At 48.9% G+C, this 21697-nt stretch overlaps 1 protein-coding gene across 13 annotated transcripts in view; it reads left to right on the top strand.

Annotated features, from left to right (window-relative positions):
- Rph3al (rabphilin 3A-like (without C2 domains)) overlaps positions 1-21697 on the top strand; it is a 136623-nt gene that overhangs the window by 25234 nt on the left and 89692 nt on the right. For 2 of the 13 annotated variants that reach the window (XM_030246103.1, XM_006533639.4), the window contains exon 1: positions 16445-16627. The exons of 5 other annotated variants lie outside the window; for them this stretch is intronic. The gene's annotated coding sequence lies outside the window, so the exon portion shown is untranslated. Of the gene's footprint in view, positions 1-4593; positions 4719-7782; positions 7868-16444; positions 16628-21697 lie in introns of those variants that run through there. 6 more of the 13 variants (XM_011249102.1, XR_003949467.1, XM_006533638.4 and 3 more) reach the window with 6 other exon arrangements.

Below are 21697 nucleotides of genomic sequence, written 5' to 3'. Positions count from 1 at the left end.
GCAAGCAGTGATGGCGGAGCCCTGTGCTGGTGATGCATTTTGGGCTGGGAAGAGAATTCTACCTTTAGCAAAGCAAGGCCATGGCCTCTGCTGTCAGTATATGATGGACGTTCATTCTGACTGTCTAGCTTCCTTCTTCAGGTGTAAGTAATCATGTCGTCCTCCTGGAGAAGATAAATTGGTCCCTGCGCCTCCCTCCTTAGGAAAGGACTGGCAGGTGCTTAAGCCAGTGTGTTAAGCCAGGAGCACTCAGAATCCTGTCAGCAACCCTGCTTCTTTGTCATGATCATTCTAGGCGCACTTTCTGGAAGATGAGGGGTGGTCAGAAGTGGATGACAGAGTCTCCACGTACAACCTTGGAGATAGGCCAGGGTGTGGGATGAGCCTGGGATCTCTTGGGGATCATTGGAGACATAGGTGTAATTTGAAGAGAGCAGGTCATATTATCCAGGAGCTGGAGCTCTCTTTGGGCCCCATAGCTACAGCAGAAGCGCAAAGTTAGCCAAAGAATGAACACTGGAGGTTGAAAGGAAGGTGATCTCTGCCATGGCATCTCGGAGTCAGGCCTCAGAGGACAGTTAGCTGCAGGAGCAGACAGCTCTCCCCAAAGCTGAATCAATTTAGCATGTGTATGAGTTCTGCTGCCTTCTCAATTCTTCCTAGGTGATTTTCTCAGAGTTCATGATCAATCACAAATACGACTCCAGCTCAAACTACCTGAAGCAAAAATGGGACTCTGCGAGTCTGGCAAACTGGGAACCATAAAAGTGGGTCAGGCTTGGCTGCACCCAGTGACTGACAATATCTTCAGGCGTATTCGCCTCCTTCCGTCGACTTCTCTAAGCATGGTTTCAGCCTGGCAGTTTCTGAGAGGCAGCAAGATGGCCGCAGGATTTCCCACACCAGCACCATCAACACTGTTTGCTTCCCACACTGCCACCTATCCACTGCTCACTTCCCACGTGGACACTACACACCAAGATGCTGTCTGTACCGCAGCTCACTGTCACAAAAGGTACACTTTCCAGTAACCCAGGGAAGACACACCTTGGCCTAGGTCACATATACAGCCTTGAGCCAGCCACTCTCCAGGAAGTGGAGGAGGGTGATGGACATCTTAATAGGTCCCTCAGTCATGTCCACCCCCAAGGAGGAGGAAGCAGGGAACAGTTTCTTTTCTCCAGGAGGTCGACATGGTTAGTTAAACCTAAAGAAGGAAGCTGGGCAGGCAAGATGGGTCTCCATCACCTAGAGCTAGCAGAGGCCTCTGGCCTTTGCTTTGCTAAAGTAGAGTTGTCTTTCCAGCCTAAGATGCACACAGTTGTCTGGATCTTGGTGCTTGTCTTAGTCATGGTTTCTATTTCTGCACAAACATCATGACCAAGAAGCAAGTTGGGGAGGAAAGGGTTTATTCAGCTTACACTTCCACACTGCTGTTCATCACTAAAAGATGTCAGGACTGGAACTCAAGCAGGTCAGGAAGCAGGAGCTGATGCAGAGGCCATGGAGGGGTGTTACTTACTGGCTTGCTTCCTCTGCCTTGCTCAGCTTGCTTTCTTATAGAACCCAAGACTGCTAGCCCAGGGATGGCACCACCCACAGTGGGCCTCGTGGAACTGAGCAACTGCTAGATCCTTGGACTTCCATTCACAGCTGCTGCTCACCATTGTTGGAGAGTTGGACTGTAAGTCATCAACAAATTCCCTTACTATATAGAGACTACCCATAAGTTCTGTGACTCTAGAGAACCCTGACTAATAAAGTGCTGTAGCATTAAATTAAGGCTGTCATCTGCTTAGCATTGCCACAGTTCTGGGGTATACAGTGTGAACCCTAGCAATCTTCAAGCCTTCTTGTGAGGGGCATCGTAGGCCTTCTCATGGAGGCTTCCCACCACCCTGTGTGGGCAATCCCTCACATGGAACCTTCACAAGCAGTAAGCAGCTATGCTTGGGGGAAATAGCTTTTCCCTAACATGCTTGTGTCCCAGGATGCTGGCCCCTAGCACCACTTGCTCTTTGCACCTCTCCTTGCCAGGCTCATGGTCTCTTTGAGATGCTCATCTTGGCTCAGATCACAACCAGATGTTGGTGTTACCTATAGTTTGTGGACAGGTCCATCTGGTAGGTGGAGCTGCAGGGAATGGACAGAGCAGCCAGGCTGGGCCCCGACAAAGGAGGCGCCCAGATGGCTTTAGGGCCCCCTGTGTGTGCACAGCTGCTTCCTAGTCTAGCTGCTCTGTGGCAACAAGAGCAGCTCTTGCTCTGTTCCACAAGCCCTGGGAACTTCGCTCACCTTCCCCCTGATGGACTTCACTGGGTTTTTTTGTTTTTCTCTTTTCATCTTGGTAGTAGTTGCTTCTCTCTCTCTCTCTCTCTCTCTCTCTCTCTCTCTCTCTCTCTCTCTCTCTCTCTCTCTTCCAGACAGGGTTTCTCTGAATAGCCCTGGCTGTCCTGGAACTCACTTTGTAGACCAGGCTGGCCTTGAACTCAGAAATCCGCCTGCCTCTGCCTCCCGAGTTGCTTTTCTCTTGCTGCTGTAACAAATACCCAAGAAAGACAAAGAGGGGGAGAGTCTATTTGTGCTCCTGGTTTCAGAGATTTCGGTGGGCCATTTGGCCCCATGGATGGAGCATCGTGGCAGGGGAAACACATGGTAAAAGCTTTCTTTACACGTGAGGTGAAGCTCTTTCTAAAGCACAGAGGGAAAGGTAATGTAGGAAGGGCTCAGGGAAAGATATAGCCCCTAGGACATAGCCTCTGGGAACTGCCTCCTCTAGTAAGGCCCCACCCTCCCACTTTGCTACCTTGCTATAACGCCAGCCATCGTATTTCGAATCTATGGAGGGATGAATCCGTCAGTAAGTCAGAACCCTGCAGATCTAAGCTCTCCGGAAACGCCATCAGAGGCGCACCAGAGGAGGGAGGTATGCCTTCCTAATCCTGCTTCTTAATCCACCGCTCGACAACGGAGACTGTCACGATGCTTTCTAATTTTCTGTCTGGAAATGGAACTCGGAGTCTCTGTGTACCAGGGAAAGGCTCTGCCAGGAGCTACATCCCAACCCACTGAGATGCATTTTAAGATCTGGACTCTCTTCTTCAAGTGGAGTCTTATCTGGAAAGCTGAACTGGCTGGGTTGTTTCCTTGGTTTTTACTTTGTTTTATTTTTAGGACAAAGTCTCACTACGCAGCCTGAAAACTCGGAGTGTATACCAGGATGACTTCAAACTCACAGAAATCTATCTGCTTTCTGTCTCTCAAGTGCTGGGATTGGGCATGTACCACCATACATGGCCCCGCGGTTGGGTTGGGAAGCTGCCCATTCCCTTCACAGCATCCCCGGATCTTATCAGTGTCCCTGGATTCTCTGTCTTAGTTAGGGTTTCTATTGTGATGAAACAGCACGAATCAAAAGCAGGTTGGGGAGGAAAGGGTGTATTCAGCTTACACTTCCACATTGATGTTCATCACCAAAGGAAGTCAGGACAGGAATGCACACAGGTTAGGGACCTGGAGACAGGAGCTGATACAGAGGCCATGGAGAGGTGCTGGCCACCGGCTTGACCATTATGGCTTGCTGAGTCTGCTTTCTTATAGAAGCCAGGGCAACCAGCCCAGGGATGGCCCCACCCACCATGAGCTGAGACCTCCCACACTGATTACCGATTGAGAGAATATCTTACAGCTGGATCTCAGGGAGGCATTTCCTCAACCAAGGCTTGTAGCTCCCTGATGACTCTAACTTGTGTCAAGTTGACACAAAGCCTGCCAGCACAGGCTCCTTGGAACCCCGATTGAGGATTGAGAAGTGTTGGGTGGCTATGCTCATTGGTCTCTCAGAATCGTTTTTTACCTCCCTGGGGATAAGGTTGCTGGAAAACATTTTCTTCCTTCACTAGATTGTCTGTTATGAAAAGGTCACTTGTGATCTCCTTGTCATCCTCCAGACTCAAATGTAGACATCACGGCTGGATCACACTCTGGCCGGAACAGGCTGCCTCCCTGCCCCTGTGCTGGGCTAGCTGCCTTTGGGGATTTGTTCTTCTACTGCACTGCTCAAGTGGTCAGGGCCTCAGTTTCCCTTCTTCCCAAGAAGCCAGAGCCAGAGGCTCCACTGCAGGCGACTCTGGTAAGCTCTGTGATGCTCACAACTTGGGCCCTGCCAGGACGGATAATAACTTTTGAGAAATGTCTAAAAGCTAAGTCCTTTCTAACAACAACAGACAAACAAACCCTTCAGTGCTGGCAGGTCCCTCATGTTTATAATTCCAATCACTGTGAAGGATGAAGCAGTAAGATCCTGGGTTCTAGGCCAGCCTGGGCTACTCAGCAAGATCCTGTCTCAAGAAATGACAAATGTTTCCAATTTGTATGTGTCCAGACTGAAAACACATCCGCGAGGGGATGTAAGCTTCTGCCTTGGGTGGGAAATACCCCACAATTGTCTGTCAGCTGCTGCCACTGTGGGACTTGGTCTCCAGTACAATAGTGCTGGGGTGGCTTGGCCCGGCTTCCCTGCACTAGGGAGAGAGAATCCAGGCCTGGGTTTGGCTCCAACTGGGCCTTGCAGGGCTGTTACTTATTGAGTTAAGTCAGAGTGGCTCAAATGTTGATATGCAGCACCTGGGTCACCCTTGGCAACCACCATACAAGGGAGGCCCTCCTTTGGCTGGGGCTCCCTGGAACCCTCTCTCAGCTGGGCCCATTGCTTCCTGGTAGGTGCTTCTGATTCTCCTAGTACTAAGGACCCTGAAGCTATCTTTGTGTGCTGTGCCTGTCTAGTGCCTGCAGGGGCTTTTCCAGACTCTGCTGTGGGGAAGGGGTGTGCCAGACTGGGAAAGTGTTTGGTAAATGGTTCACAGAGACTTGCCTGACAGTCGAAAGGCTGTGGGCTGGAGGAGAGCCAGAAGCCTCCGCCTCAGACGCTGTATTCTATCTGTCCCATCCTTTACACGCCCGTGGACAGGACAGATGTGAGGTCCTGGGTGGATGGCTTCTGAGTTCTGGTGGAAAGTTGAACAGCAGGTAGACCGAGGGCCAGGCGGAGAAGGGGGATGTGCAGCTGGCCATCCAGACTCGTCTTTGGATGCATGTTTGTGTGTGACAAGCTGAGCCTTGTGTAGGAGTGAGAGACGGGTTAGAATGTGTGTGCCTGGTGTTCACTTTTGAGGTCAGCTATCATAAAACTGAAGAAAAACAAAAAAACAACAACAAAAAACTAATCCCAGAGAACTGTGAGACAGGGCCAAGGGTCACAAAAACAAAAAGAAATATTCAAGGGAAAGCCGTGTTTATTACAATACAGCTAAGTTTGAAGCACCAGGGAGATGAGCTGTTTGTTTTTGAAACAGGGTTTCTCTGTGTAGCCCTGGCTGTCCGGGAACTCACTATATAGACCACACTGGTCTCGAACTCAGAAATCCGCCTGTCTCTGCCTGGGCTTTTAAGGTGTTTTACTGATCATTTGCCACTGTGGGCATTTTGTTTTGCCCCTCTGAGATTTAAACCCAGGACCTTGTATTTTAATGGAATTAGAACCTTCTGATAGACTTTTCTTTACGCAAATGATGTAGTTTTCTACTTATGGTGGAGAAGAAAAGTTACCTTTGAAAAGTTTTACTCAAACAAATTTGAATAAAACCATGAATTGACTTAAAGGAAAATATGAAATGAAGAATAATAGCATTGGACCCTCCAAGGCTTAGCAGCAGCCTTCTAGAACGAAGCAAAAAGCAAAGGGCCTGTGGAATAGTGAGGCGGCCTGAAGAGGGGCAGGACAATGAAGGGGAGCTGGAACAGGAGAAAGACTGGGTTCCTAGGTCCAGAGAAGTGGCCACAGGTGTGGTCCATTTGAATTGTAATGGATAAGACTGGTAGGGACTGGAGGGTGAATTGACCTGTATTATAAAGAGCTACCAGTCTCTGGGTGTAGCCTCTCCAGGCAGCATCAGGAGCCACTGAAGGAGTTTGAAGAGAAGACTGGCTCATGATTATCCTTGAAGAGCCTCGTTGTGAGGACTTGGAGTCAAGATGACAGGCTGGGGTTCATGTAAAAAGTACTTTTATAAGGCCGAACTAGGGCCATATTCCCTCAGTTCATCTCCTGCTGACTCTGGCTTGCAGCCAGAAGTATTGGACAGAGTCAGGTCTGAGGCAGATGAGACCAGCTTTGGTCTGTGGGTTACAAAGCATGCTGAGCATGGTGGCAGACCAGAAGCCTGGGGCCGGGGGGCGCTGACTGGGATGGCCTGTTCTGAATGTCCTAGGAAAAGGATAGGTAAGGAGGGATCCAGTGACAGCTCCTGGTGCCTCCAGGCCTGCCACAGAATGTTCTGGAATGCTATGAGGGAAGTGGGTGGGGTGAACTGAAGGAAGCTTTTCTGTGGCTAGACCAGGAAGTGTGCAGTTTCCTGCCTGGGTTTGGTTTAGACGACAGCCCTGCCTGGCTCAGAGCCCAGGGTCAGGAGGATGTCATTCATCAGCAGGGCCTGTGTGCACCACGGTCACCTTTTATTTGTTCATCGCTGTCCCATTTCTTCCTATCCATGTGAGGAGTCCCTCAATTCAGGCACCAGCTTTGCTTAAAATCCCCTGTTGTTCACCCTTTCCCCTTGAGGGTCTTCTCTGTGCCAGGCAGCAAGGGGAGGCCTGCCGGGTCCTGGTGATACAGTAGGTGGGCGGTAGGGAGCCATTCCCAACTGTCTGCCTGTGTCGTTCCTAGTAGCCAGACCATGGGCAAATCTTCTACCTGGGAACATAAATTGTTCTGTTCTTCTGTGAAAGTGGGGGCCGCTGCTGCAGGATGCAGGGCTGTCCGTCCCAGGTGGAAACTGTTTGGAGGGCTGACTTGACTGGTGCTGTAGGTAAAATATAAGGGTGGTGCCAGCCTGGGCTCGACTCAGGCCTGACTGGAAGATATTTCTGGGAGTGGACCTTAGGATGGGAAAACAGCATCATCATTATCATCATTTTGGTTTTTCAAGATAGGGTTTCATTGTGTAGTTCTGGCTGTCCTAGAACTCACTCTGTAGACCAGACTCAGAGATCCACCTGCCTCTGCCACTGGAGTGATGGGATTAAAGGCCTGTGCCCCCTCCATTTGGCTGGAAAAGCATTATTTTAATTTTTAAAATAATCCCAGGTCTAAGGGATTGGTGTAGACATTTGCCTTTTGTGATGCTTGTGATGGAGCTGGTGCCTTGGCCGCCCTCCTTGACTTGGATGTTGAAAAGAGTGCACGGTAGGCTGCATCTTCTCTTACGTGCAGCCTGACTTCTGGAGAAGCTTGAGAGTTGGGGTAGCCTTGCTGTTTTCATGGCTCTCTGGAGCCCCTGCTCTGCCCAGAGTTGGTGCCAAGAGCCTGGTGAACTCAGGCTGGTGCAGACACTCCCCTGCCAACAGGTTTTCCTCATGCCCGCCAGTCTAGTTCTCTGCATCCCTTTCTGGCTCACAAGCAAGCTCCAACCACCATCCTCCAGCCCCTGGAAGGCTAGCTACCTGACCCTGAGAAGGCCAGCCCACTGCCAGATGTCTAGCAGGCTCCTCCACTTCAAGGAAGCCCTTCTCCCCCCCTTCTTCTCCCTCCTCCTCCTCTTCTTCCTCCTCCCTTCCTCCTCTTCCTCTTCCTCTTCTTCCTCCTCCCCTTCCTCCTCCCCACCCCTTGTAGATCCTGGGACTGCAGCGGGGTGGGGTCTTCTGTCACTGTGCCTTCCCTGTGCCCTAGGCCACACAGCCCCAGGCATTTATCCACATTATTGTCTAGTTCATTCCAGACTCATCCCGTGCTCCTTGGCACACATACTAATGTTCAGAGCGGACACAATAGAGGTGACCCTTCTCTCGGAGACCTTGTGGAAATTAGCAAGTAAGCAAAGAAATACATCTCTGCGTTCCCAGGGCGGACATGGTGGGGACTCAGGGGACTTTAGAGAAAGACACAAAGCACTCTGTGTCTAGGGTGATGAGGGCACTTGTCCATCAACATAAAAGTTCTCAGAATGGGGTGACAGTGTGGAGATACGTGTTGACAGCAGACAGGACACTTCCCGCTGGGGAAGATTTTTGTGTTTGTTGTTGTGGTTTGCAGTGAGGTTTTTGGTTTGGTTTGGTTTGTGTTTTTTAATCTGTGGAGCAGGAAAAACAAGTTTTTGGTTAGCAAAGTTTAAAGTTTATTTGCTTTTTTAAGAACAGATTTCCTATAGGCCAAGCCGGCCTGGAAGTTACTAGGTATCCCAAGCTGGCCCTGAATTGTTGATCTTCCTGTTTCTGCCTCAGGACTGCTGGGATTACAGTCATATGTCACCACTCCTGACTGTATGATACGGTAAGATCCGTACAAGGACACCTGCTATATTGTTAAAAGTGGTTACTCAAAAAAAAAAAAAAAATGACTTCCAGGAATAGATTGAGTTAAAGTGAAAGATACATTGAAGATGGCAATCCTCTCATTTTTCAAAAGCTTGGGACAGAGACCAGGCCACCCGGCTGGGAGAGCCTCAGAAGTTACAAACGTGTTCTAGCTCTAACATTTCACAAGGAACTGTTTTGCTAGCACGGAGGCTCCTGTCTGCTGGAAGGCATGAGGTGTAGGTGGGCTTTGTAAGGGAAAAGGTAAACGCTATTAGGCTATCATCTGGCACACCCCCGCATGGGCTTGCCCAGTAGAGTCACGGCACTCAGCTCCTAAGGCTGTGCACCGGATTTACTGACAAGCTTCCTAGGAAAACCTGTGCTAAAAGCAGGACAGGAGCCTGTAGGTTCTGATCCAGGAGCCCACAGGGTCTGATCCAGATCTAAGGCCTCTGACGGCATGGAAGGACTGTGAGTGTCCATGGAAAGAGGAGCCTGTGACTCAACAGACTGTGGCTCCCTTCCAGAGCAGGACTCAACCCTCTAGAGAGGACCACATGTAACATGGAGAGAAGTGGCTTGCTACTTCTCCCTAGGATGCTGCAGGATAAAGACCAAAGAATAAAAACTAAAGACTTAGGGAATGATACTCAAGTGGACTGTGAGAGGTAGGTGCACTGCAGGTGGCCCTCCCAAATGTGATGGAGGCAGTGATTGACATGTGTAGGGTTGCAGTGATTGGCATGTGGGGGGGGGGGTTGCAGTGACTAGCATGTGTGGGGGGTACAGTGATTGGCATGTGTAGGGGTACAGTGATTGGCATTTGTAGGGGTACAGTGATTGGCGTTTGTAGGGGTTGCAGTGATTGGCATGTATGGCAGTTGAGAATGGGAGTTAGAAAAAAACTAGTGACCACTGCTGGATGTGGATGAAGCAGCTGTCCTTAATCATAGGGGGTTCAGATGAAACACATGTGGGCATGTTCAATTGAAGTGACCTGCTGTTCATTTCCAGGTGAAATTCTTGTTTGTGTGTGCTGCTTAGAATTAAGCTCCTGGCCTTGAACATGCTAAGCAAATATTTTTGCCCTTGCCACATTTGGGTGGGGGACAAACTTTCTTTTGTTTGCAGAGCTGGGGATTGAACCCAGGGTGCTGACACGCTGGGCATGTCCTCTTTACCCCGTTAGCTTTCACTTAGAGGCAGGGTGTCTTGAAGCTGCTCAGGCTGGCCTTGAACTCAATGCATAACTCAGGTTGCCTCTGCTCATGCACTCTTTTAGTTTTCTTTTTAATAGACAGGGTCTCTTTTCATATAGCCCTGGTGGTCCTGGAGCTAACTATGTAGATCAGGCTGGCCGAGAACTCAGAGAGATCGACCCACCTCAGCCTCCCAGGTGCCAGAATCTCATGCCTGTCTAACTCTTTCAAACAAACTAGTCTGATCTGCATTTATGCTGAATCTCTTCCCACAAAGGTTTCTCTTTCTCCGGTTGCTTCTGGGCGAGCCTCTGTTCTGGGTTGGTCCCTCCTCTATTTGGAGACAGTGTGTGCCTTCTCAGAGAGGTGGGCTCTCTGTGACTGACAGGTGCTAATCCTGCCTCCAGCTATGCAGCTTGGGACTCTGCTCACCTGGAGATGCTGGGCCACAGAACCTGCATCCAAACCCTAAGGGTAAGCGGCTTCATTTGCAAGCACGTGAAGCAGACATTCAGTACTATTTGGGGGGCTATTGACCCCGTGTCCAGCTGGGGTACACACCCCATGGTTCTGGGTGCTATGAGAAAGCAGGATGAGCAAGCCATGAGGAGCAAGCCAGTCAGCACTGCCCCTCCATGGCCTGAGTCAGTTCCCGCCTCAGCTTCCTTCAGTGTACTATAGCCTGGGATGTGTAAGCCCGTAAGCCATTTCATCCCCATGTTGCTCTTGGTCATGGTCCTTATTACAGCAATAGACTCCAGTCTAAGGCAGTGGGTGACCTCAGGCTACACATGGGAAGAGCCTGGCAGTTAAGTGTGTTGTTTTGTGTTGCTTCAAAGTAATGGGGGAGAAGAGCTAGAGTTATAGACAGCTAGAGTAATAATAAGTATATAATTGGTATATACTTATTAAACAGTATATATATAGTATATACTAGTAGCAAATAAGTATATAATTATATAGAGTGAAATGTATATGTGTGTTCATTTGTGCAGGCATGTGTATATCTATGTGTGTTCACATAAATGTGATATATATATATATATATATATATATATAGAGAGAGAGAGAGAGAGAGAGAGTGTGTGAGCGCAGAGTTTGTCTGTTTCCTCTCTCCTTTTTCCCTCTCCTCTCTCCTCTCCTCCTCCCTCTTATTCCCTTCCCCCTCCCTCCCTCACTCTCTTTTGATTTTTTTTCCCCTTCCTTTCCTCCTCCTGCCCCAGGCCAGCCTCAAACTTACTATGTAGCAGAGGATGACTCTGAATTTATAGTCTTCATGTCTCCACCCGGACTTCCCAAGTTTTGGAATTACAGGAATGCGCTCACAGGCCAGGTTATGCAGAGCTAGGGATCCGCTGGGACAGGCTCTCTACCCACTGTGTCATATCCTCAGCCCCTGCTGTGTGTGTGTTTGTGTTCCCAGGTTGAACCCAGGGCCCTATATATACCAAACAAATGCTCTATCACTGGGGCAGCTTGTACTTTGAAAACTATAAAAAACATCCCTTACAATGAAAAAAAAAAGTTGATTGCTCCAGGAAGCTAACTGGTTACTTGCGTTTAATGTTCCCCATTTGGGAAGAAGGAGTTTCCGTGAATGATGGTTATTCATCGTTGAGTCGGGGAAATGAGATGAAATCAGTACAGGGTGTAATGTTCCACGTTTCCCTTGGTGCCTTACTTACCTCCAGAGCGGCCGGGAGGGATGAAGAGGTCTGGTTTCCAGTCCCTGCACAGGAGATGCAGTGGCAGGCGGGCCTCAGCCAGTGTGGCCAGCTCCCCCTCCCACTTACAGCTCACTGGAGGGCTGGGCCATGGTTTATTTACCTATTTGAAAGCTATCTTGGTTGTTTTCAAATTCAGAGTAAAGCTTTTATATAGATCAGTGTGGTGTGGACCTAATTTTCTATTTATTTGTATAAACACCACAAAGTACAGTGAAGCTGTTACTTCCTAGTGTTGTCTTGTCCACAGGCTGCCTCAGCATTCTCAGTTACCACTGGTGAACTGAAAGGGGAAAGAAAAATATACCCTTTATTACATACATTATTATAATTTTATTTTAAAATATTTTAAGATTTATTTTTATTTGTGTGTGTGTGAGAGAGAGAGAAACAGACAGACTTGTGCAAGTGCTTGTGAAGTCTAGAAGGGGATGTCCCATCTTCTGGAGAAGGAGGTACAGGCAGTTGTGAGCTGCCTGGTGTGAGGGCTGGGGACTGAATTTGGGTCCCCCGGAGTCCTCTGGAAGAGTAGTAAATGAGTGTTCTTAGCCACTGAGCTGTCTCTTCAGCCTGTATTGTTTTTAAGTGCCTGTGTCTGAGCAGTGTGCACAAGGAGGCTGGACATTGACATCAGTGCCTTCCTCAAACACTTTTCCTTCGGTTTACTGAGGCAGTTTCTCAATGAACTGAAAGTCCATCGGTTCCGGTCGCCCTCCCTCAGGCAGCTCTCTGTCAGCTGAGAACTAGGCTAACAGGTGGCTCTCCGTACCCGGTTAGATTTTTACGTGGGCTCTCAGAATCTAGACTGCAGTCTTCACATATGTTTAGCAAACAGTTTATGTACTGCGCCACCTCCTCAGCTCAGGATGGTCTATGCATTGGTAATAGTTAAGGTTAACCTTATCCCCCTCCCCCGACACGGTTTCACTATGTAGTCCAAGCTGGCCTTGAACTTTCAACCCTCAGCCTCCCAGGTGCTGGGATTATAGATGTGCACTACCACACCTGGCTTGTTGTTAATTTCTTACTGAGCCTAATTTCTAAATAAACTTTATCATCGGTTGGTCTATCTAGGAATAAAAGCAGCATGCACAGAGTTTGACTCTGTGGATTCGGGCATTACCATGGGTTGGGGAGTGTTTGATGCTGCCTGTGGGTTCAGGCGTCCGAGTCAGGACTAGAAACATTTCTCGTGCAGAGTAATTACTGTGTGTTTAATTCTGTAAGAAACACCTTTCCAAATTGGTTGTGCCTGTGGGGAGCGGAGGATGCTCTGAGTGAATGAGTATTGTTAACACGGACACAGCCACATCAAGGACCTGTGAGAGTTGCAAAGCCTCCCCCATCCTCCTATTTGTCACCTGAAGGCTGCTCAATAGAGAAGTCTACTGAGCTTATCTAAGCCTGCCCCCTTGATCTACCTATGCACCATAAACTCCTCCTCCTTGTTCACCTGCACATACTAGTCCTGCCGCCCGATGCATCTGTTCAACTCTCTATGTGACACTCCCAGGGTGCTGCAGTCACTCCATCAGAGGGCTCAGGTCACCTGATCCCAGCTCTCCATCCATGTGTCTGACTTGCTGACTTCATTCCCTCAGCACCCCAGCAGGCCTGTCCCTGGAGCCTTGCTAAACAGCACATACAATCTACCAGTAAGTGAGAGAGTTGCTCAATCTCCTCACTAGCATTTGGTGTCAATTTGAGGATTTTGGCTGTTCAAATAGATGTCATCATCGTGGCTGTGAGTTGTAATCCTCTAACAAGATAATATGATGCTGAACATCTTTTCATGTGCTCATTGGTCATTGTACTGCTTTTTATAATCACTAACAGCTAGGTATGGTGATCCATGCCTTTAATCCCGCACTCGGGAGGCAGAGGCAGGCGGATCTCTGAGTTTGAGGTCAGACTGGTTTACAGAGTGAGTTCCAGGACAGCCAGGGCTACACAGAGAAACCGTGTCTTGAAAAAAAAGAATAATTTTTAAAAATCATCTTTCTTTATTCTTGTAGAGTAGAGAGAGCAGGTGTGCCCTGTAGTGGGTGTATGTGGAAGTCAGAGGACAAACTTGGGGGTTGGCTCTCACCTTTCACTATTAGGGCTTTGGGGATCCAACTCAGGTGGCCAGGCTTGCAAGCTGCAACCTTTACTTGCTGAGCCATATCCCAAGCCCTTAATCTAATAATAGTAATATAATCATATATTAGATACTAAATATTATATAATTATATAATATTGCATATATAAAATTATATAATATAAAATATATAAATATATTTACTATTGTTATTACTATTATTATTATTGTATGTGTGTATGCACAATGTCAGGGCAGGGGCATGTGTGCCATGGTGCATATGTGAAGGTCGAAGGACAACTTTGTGGAGTCAGGTCTGTCTTCCTTTATGTGAGCTGTGAAGATTGACCCACAAGCATCTTTTCACCCTCTGCACCATTCCAGGGATCCCAGTCATACATTTTTTTTTTAGGTGTTCAGATCTTTTCAGCATCTTTGTTTTACTGGGGGTGAGGGGTGGCGGTTTCAACACCTCAAGGAAGCTAGCCCTGCTTAGATCTTATGCCCACTTTTAGCTGGGTTGTGTGTTCCTAATTTTTAAAAATTGTATTCTGCATTTAATATTTATAGAGTAAAAGAGAGAGGGGGGAGGGGGTTGAGATAAGTCCCCAAAAGATATGTAGTTTTTGTTTCAAGCTTACATTAATTGCTCTGTGTGTAATCCAAGTAGGTTTTTGCTTGTGTTTCTACATTTACTTAATGTGTTCATGCACGTGTGTATGTGTCTGAGTTCCAATGCTCCCAATGGTTAAGAGGTTGAACTGAGAGTTCACATCTTGCCATTCACCGATGTGTGCCTTTGGTAAGCACTTGGTCTCTGAGCTCAGCTTGCCCAGCTATCAAGAGGAGATGCTGTAAGAACCCATCTCAGAGGTTGCTTTGAAATGTAAAGGAGATGTTTATCTAAAGCTCTTGGCCCCAGCTTGGTACAGAGTAAGCACTGATGAATGGCAGGTTTTCTAGCCAATAGCAGGCACACCTTTGGCGTCCCTCCCTGTGATGTTCTGTGTTCTAGTTATGTGCAAATCTTGGAGCCTCAGCCACTGTCTGGGGCAAGTGGGTGAGTGTGCAGATGGGCTTCCACAGACACCCCTGCTCAACCTTGCACTGTCATGATCCTCCAGGGCTGACTGCTCAGGACCAAGGATTCTCTGAGAAAACTTCTGGGGGTAGTGAGAGACTCAAGAGAAGCCAGAAAGTGACTCGGTAGACAGAGTCCTCTTCAAAATAGCTCTAGATGTTCCAATTCCTGGAACCTTTGGAGACAAGCCTAGAGATAGGCTTGAGATAGGCTCTCACTAGGCCCAGGTTTTGCCTAGAAATTGCAGCCCCATCACCTCAGCCTCCTGAGTGCTTGAATTATACCTGTATCCCCCTGCCCACCCAGGGGTTTACTTTATTTTTTAACTCTGTGTGTATATGTGGGGGTGGAGAGCACACATGAGTGCAGGTGCCAGTAGAGGCATCTGATCCCCTGGAACTGGAGTTACAGGCAGTTGTGAGCCACATGGGTGCCAGGGGACTGAACTCAGGTCTTCTGTAAGAACCAGACAGACTCTCAACTGCTGAGCCATCATCTCTCCAGCTCCAACAATTGGCTTTTTGATGTGGCCTTGCATCAAATCCCTTGACCCTTTAAGGAAGCTGATATGGCCTGGCCTTTTAACTAATTCCTCTTCCATTATATATGAAATGCCCCTCTCTGGGAAACTCCTAAAAGTGGAAAGGGAAGGCCTAGGAACTGGGTGCTTGGAGCTGGGCACCCAGGTCACCCTGTGAAGTCCCTTGTGCGGTGGTCAGAGGTACAGCCCAGCTGATGTTATATCTCCAGTTTGCAAATGTTTTTCCCCATTCTGGGAGGTCCCTAGTCACCTTCGATACTGTTGCACAGGTTTTTCATTCTGATAAGGTTCAATCGTCTTTCTGCCACTGCGCACGTTCTCAGTGTCACATGTGAGGCAGTGAGTGTGGGGTAGTGGGAGGCACCGTCTGGGGCACAGGGCATGATGCCAGCTGTTCCTGTGTAGAGATAGGCACAGAGGGGGGGCGGGGCTTAGGGATGGCTGTGAACTCCCAGATGAGGACACTGGGCTTGATCCTAAACTGTCTGAGCATAGGGGAGGCCCTCCAGAGGCTGGCAGCAAAGGATAATTGGTTGACCGACGTCTAGAGAAGCGGTAGTCTGCTCAGACTTATTTCTGGGCCCAAGAGGGACAGCTACAGCATTGTAGCAAGCTCGCAAAGGTCCCTGCTGCCTGACTGGTGGGGCTGGCTCCTCTCAGCCACTTGCAAGTTGAGACTGCCTACCTCCTCAGTAACATCCTTCAGTCTGCCCTGGCCTTTGGCCACTTCCTGCCCCACTTGTGTTCTGAGCACCCCTGGCAGAGCGTTTGGCCGGTGTTTGTCAAGCCCCTCCCTCCTAGCTCTCAGGTTTATTACCCTTGTTAGGAACCACCTGCCAGCAGCCAGGTCTTCCTGGAGCAGGGGTGTGGGGAAGCCCCAAGGCTCAGCCTAGTTCAAATCAAATTAGACCACTGTGGCAGCTATGGGGAACCAAGCAGATGGAGGCAGCTCTCTGGACTTGGTTTCTTTGTAAGAGAACAGTCACCTTGTCATCCCCATGGGCATATGTGAGTGCCAGCTATCAGCCTGTGGCAAATGCCCAGCGGGCAGGCAGCACCTATAAGGCTGGCCGCCTTGCCTTCCCTCTTTGGTAGCTCAGGGTCGCATTGAACCTGTGCGTGTGGTTTTTACTTTGTGGGAGCTTGTTAAAAACCTCAAAGACTCCCGGCTATGTGCCACTGGTTTTGTCTGGACCCTCCCTCTAACCCATCCAAGTCCTATTCTGGTAGTCCCCACTGTTGCATGGAGCCGAGGCGGCTGACCCTGAAGATGCCCGTGGTGGGCACCTTTGTTTATTTAGGGTCCTAGGTGACCTGCAGAGAGGTAGACAGCTGGCTCCTCAGCAGCATGGCACTTAACCTTGGATCTGGGACAGAGAAACGTGTTTGTGTTTCCAGGAACGAGAGGGGACAGCTGGCCCCTGATAGCAGGCTAGGTCAGCTGAGGGTTGCCTTGGCGGCTGGCTTTAAGCAAACAGCCAGAGCCAGGAGCTTGGGCGGAAGAAGGATGGAGAAGTGCCTGGTGGGACTGAGAACAACATGAGAGTTAGTTTCTAGCCTGGGCTGCTCAGAGGCTGCTCTGAAAGGTGTAGGTGAGGCTACTCAGGGACCTGGGGACCACCCAACAAGCTGCTGGCCTCCACCTGGCAGGTAAGGAGAGGGGGCTTTCTTTCAGGGGTTTTTGTCTCCTGGTGATTTCTGTTTGGCTCCTTCAATAAGCAGTACCCAGGTGGGAACTAAAATCAGATTTCCTTTGCAGAAATTATGTTGGCCTGGGGGGGTTTCCAGGTCCCATAAGTCCCATACGTGGAAGCAGGTTATATTTCTGCATGAAGAGTCCCAGGTGTGGTGGCTTATGTCTGCAATCCTAGCACTCAGGAAGATCAGGCAGGAGGATTGTAGAAAGTTTCAGACTCATAGATTACATGGTAAAACTGGAGATAGACATAGAGATAGAGAGGAGACACATACACACAGAGGGGAAGATACACTCAGAGGGACACACAGAAGACACACACAGGACATACACACACACACACACACACAGAGAGAGAGAGAGAGAGAGAAAGAGAGAGAGAGAGAAGACAGATGCGGGGGTTGGGGGGGCGACGACGACAGGGAAAGACAGAGAGACACAGATGCACAAAGACAGAGAAACACAGACATTACATACACAGAGACACACACTTACACAGAGACAGATACACACACAAAGACACAGACATACACACAGACAGAGACACATAGAGACATGTACAAACACACACAACCAGAGACACACATACACACACAGAGAGACAGGAACAGAGACACAGACACACACACACACACACAGCATTAGTACACTTCAGTGCATGTCTCAGGCCAGATTTTGGTAGCCCCTGGGAGGACCTAGCATTTTCTGAACAGAGGCTTGCTTTCCCTGACAGCATGATGTTTTTCCCATAACTGTTGAGCCAAATTCCAATCCCATTTACATATTTATGTATGCTACTTCTTGACTGTCTGGTTAATTAATGTTCTTACTTTGTTTACTGGGGCCTTTTCAAATTCTATTTGTTCATTCAGTGTGTGTGGGCATGCCATGGTACGTGGCTGGGTTAGAGGACAACCTGCAGGAATATTTTCCCTCTCTGCATCATGTGAATCCCTGGGATTGAACCTAGGCCATCAGGCTTGGCCTCAAGTCACCTAACTCACTGGTCCATCATGCAGGCTGTGTGGTGTGTGTGTGTGTGTGTAAACAGGTTTCTTTGTTCTTTTATCGTGAGAAAAAAATAGGAAATACTGGGATTTAGGAGTATACCACTGGACCAGACTAAAATAATGGCTTATCGGCCCAGGAAGGAAAGTGGCTGTTTTAGCTTACAGATCAGAACGGGTATGGAGCCTTGTGCTGTGGTGATCCGCAAGCTATTTTGCTGATGCGTGAAGGAAACAGCTTTTCAGTGAGATCAAACCATTGTTGTAATGTGTATGTGTGTGTGTTCAAATGAGTGTGTGCACATGTATGTTACGTGTGTGTGCCTGCCAAGCCCAGAATTCATCGTCCAGTGTCTTCCTTGTTTCTCCTTATTCTTTAAGGCAGGCAGGGTGTTGGCTAGCCAGTGTGCTCTGGGGGTCGGCCCTCTCGCCTGCTCTGCCAGTACAGTGGCTATAGATCCGTGTGCTGCTTGATGTCAAACACCCTGCTTCCTAAGTGTGTGCCAGAGTGAAGTTGGGGCCTCCTGCTTCTGCAGCAGTCCCTGTACAGCCTTCCCCCAACCCCTGCAACTTCAAGCAACACAGAGTGAGTGCATTTTGAGATATCCTGCAGCTCTCTATTGTGTTGGGAAAATACCCGAGTTTATGGTTAAGACACGGCAAATGTGGTGGTGATATGCCATCTACGTTCACAATGCAAGTTAATAGAACACTCAGTTGGAAGTTAGTGAAACTTTTTTTTTTCTAATTCAAATTCGCAGCTCCTTCTTTAACGCTCAGGGGGATGCAATGACCAAAGGTGGTGGTTTCATGCTCCCTCCCTCCCTGTCCCTGCCTTTTTCCTCTTGTCTGATCCTCTCCCTGCATGGGACTTTCTTTCCTTTGGAGGCGGTGCTACTGAGTAGCCCAGGTTAGCTTCAAACTTCCTTGCTCCCGTCTCCTGAGGGCTGTGGTTATAGCTGTGTACCCTCTTTGTCCCAGAAGTCAGAGCCCTTCCTTGGCCCTTAGTACTCCAGGAGATCAAGAGACACTGTAGAACACTTTATACATTAGTGCACATAGTCTAGAGGACCCATGGTACCCCGGGTCCTCACCCCCACAAGATTGAGATCTATATTTCTAATGTGCTGTTGGTGGAACTGTGCCCCTCAAAAGGAGGCATTGATGTCCTACCTTTCAGTGCCTCTGGGCGTGGCTTGTTCCCGTTGTAATTACTAGACTGAAATCCTTCTGGAGCAGGATGCTGATCCTAGTGTACTTGTAACCCCAGCACTCAGGAGTTGTAAGGAAGGAGGAACGTGGGTTCTGGGCGAGTCTGAGCTACACAGTAAGCTCTGGGCCATATGAGAGCAAGCTCCTGCCTCAAAAACAAGAACAAAATCAGAGTGCAGAAATAGGACAGCTGTATGAAGACAGGTGGGAGAGGCTGGACAGACAAGAGCCCCTTGCAGTGCAGACAGAACTCAGAGGCTTGCAGTTTCAGACACCAGTAGGGGACATGTTCTGCCCCTGAGATTGCATACACACACATGCACACACACACACATATACACACTCTATACCAGTGCTTTGACCTCATTGCAAAGCTGTTCCTCCATGCTTTAGCAAAACAGCTTACAGATCATCACAGCACATCTACGACCCATTCTGATCTGTAAGCTAACTCAGCCCTACTCATACCCTGCTTTTAGACTTGCCATAGCAACCCTAGGACACAGCTATGGTCTGGTGCCAGCAGGAACAAGTGCGACTTTGGGGCTGGAAGGTGGCCTGCACTGGCCAGCACTGGCCTGCACTGGCCAGCACTGGCCGGCACGGCTTCCCTCTTGTACCATCACAGGTGATTCTTGCCCAAGGAGTGAGGTTACTGTAATTGCTGTGTTCCTACCTGCCCCATGTCAGGCTTTTTAGAAATGACAAAAGTAAGCTGCACCTCTTGTGGGTGGGGGGAGACACACAGGCAGAGCTTGTGGCTTGAAAGGAGAAGGAAGAAGGAAATTTTCTCACATTTCACTCAGTGGAAGCTTTTCACTCTGGGAAGAAAGTGTTTGTTTCAAGTTAGACAAAGAGGAAGGCTAGGACTTAGGGTCACTGGCCTGGGCATCCCAGCTCCTTAGAGAATCCAAGGATTAAATAAAAAAAAACATATTAAGGTGTCTTGTGAGTACACTGTGGGAGGCTTGCAGGAGTGCGAGAAAAGCCACCTTTGCCAGGCCCCCAGGAACTGAGCTGCTGCTGAGGCCTGCTGCATACTCAGCCTCAGGGAGTCGGTGGGGCGGATGGTGCGGGGGTGGGGGTGGGGGGCAGGGGGACGGGGGGGGGAACGGGGGGGTACATGCAACTCTGTATTGTTTGGGTGAGAGGACAGTGATGGGCCCTTTGCTTTCTGACTAAGGGATGGGTCCAGCACTTATTGCTCCCCAAAGGCCACAGGCAGAAAGGCACAGGAGCCCAGCCCTGGCTGGGGCAGGTAGGGAGTGTCTGCCTGAAAGACTGAGCAGGGCCCTTGAGGACAGGTAGGGCACTCTCATCTGTTTACCTGCCCTAAGTCTTCCTTCGGAGGTGACTGGAGAACCAAATTCCCTCTTGAGAAACCTGTGTCCAGGCTGGTATAGTCCGCCATCATTCTTGTCTCTATCTGTCTCCTCTCTTCATATCTGTGCTTAAATACATTAAAATATTTAAAGCCAAAAAAAAAAATTGTTTTTGAGGCGGTGTCTCACTGTGTAGCATTAGCTGACCTGGAACTCACGATGTAAACCAGGCTGTTCATGAATCCACAGAAATCTTCCTGCCTTTGCCTGCCATGTGCTAGCGTTAAAGTTGTGTATTATTGCACCTGGCCATAAAAATTTTTTTAAATTATACTTATTGCATGAGCACGCAATGAGGCACATATTCAAGAGCATTTATGTGGCGGTCCTAGGGTAACTTGAAGGAATCAGCCCTCTCCTTCCTGCATGTGGGGGTGGGGATCAAATTCCGGTCATCAGGCCTGACAGAAAGTGCCTTTACCCACTGAGCCATCTTGGCAGCCGATTAAACTTTTTCTTTAAAGGTTAGGAGTTAACTCTTGCCTGTAAACCCAGTACTTGAGCGAGGAAGATTGCCACGAGTTTGAGGCTAGCTTGTATTATAGCCTGAGCTATAGGGAGAGATCTTGTCTCAAAGAAAGGGGGTGGGGTAGGAAGGGAAGGCAAATTTTAAAAAAAGCAATAAGAAGTGTCCTTCTCTATAAACGCCAACTTTTCTTCATTAGATTGTAAAAAGGTCACTAATAATTCCAAATGGCACCTGCCGCTTTAACAGCAAGTGTTCAAAGTCGTACCATACACACACGCACGCGCATGCATGCACGCACGCACGCACGCACGCACCCACACATCTGACTGAGTTTGGTTTCTCTTCTGCTGCTAGCCTTTCTGTGTTCCCTTTTCCAGGTCATCTGTCATTTTGACATTAACTGTGACCTTGTGCCTGGATGTATTATTGATCATTCTTCAAGCGTCTGGGTCCTTTCTTCGTTTCTAGTTGGTGTGAACCACCTTGCCATGTGGCCAGAGGCAGGACAAGAGAGACCAGTTCAGAACTGGGTCTAAGCATGCCAGGGGGTGGGGTGAGGAGACACACAGACACAGACACAGACACACGCACAGACACACACACACACACACACACACACACACACGCATACAAACACACACGACCGGATGGATGGGAGGTGACGTGACTGGCCAGGCCTTGCTTTGTGGGCTGCAGTGTATTGGGTCTTTGTGTGTGTGCCTAACACTCATTATGTTCAGGTACTATGCTAGTCCATGGACACTGAGGTCATCTCCAGAGATGTCTTCATAGGGACAGCAGAGACAAAGAACCTGGAGGAGACAGATGGCAAGATGGAGTCAGTACAAATGTCGGATAGAGAGAAGCTACAGAATTCCCACCAGAGGTGGGGCTGGGTATCTGTAGGGACACAATAGAAAGCAGTGTCCCAGGGGAGGGTAAAGTTGAATACTG

Source organism: Mus musculus, chromosome 11 (assembly GCF_000001635.26).
Source record: "Mus musculus strain C57BL/6J chromosome 11, GRCm38.p6 C57BL/6J".
In the NCBI taxonomy this organism is placed as follows: Eukaryota; Metazoa; Chordata; class Mammalia; order Rodentia; family Muridae; genus Mus; species Mus musculus.
Note: the sequence above shows the minus strand (reverse complement) of the source record. Positions and strands in the feature narration are given on the sequence as shown.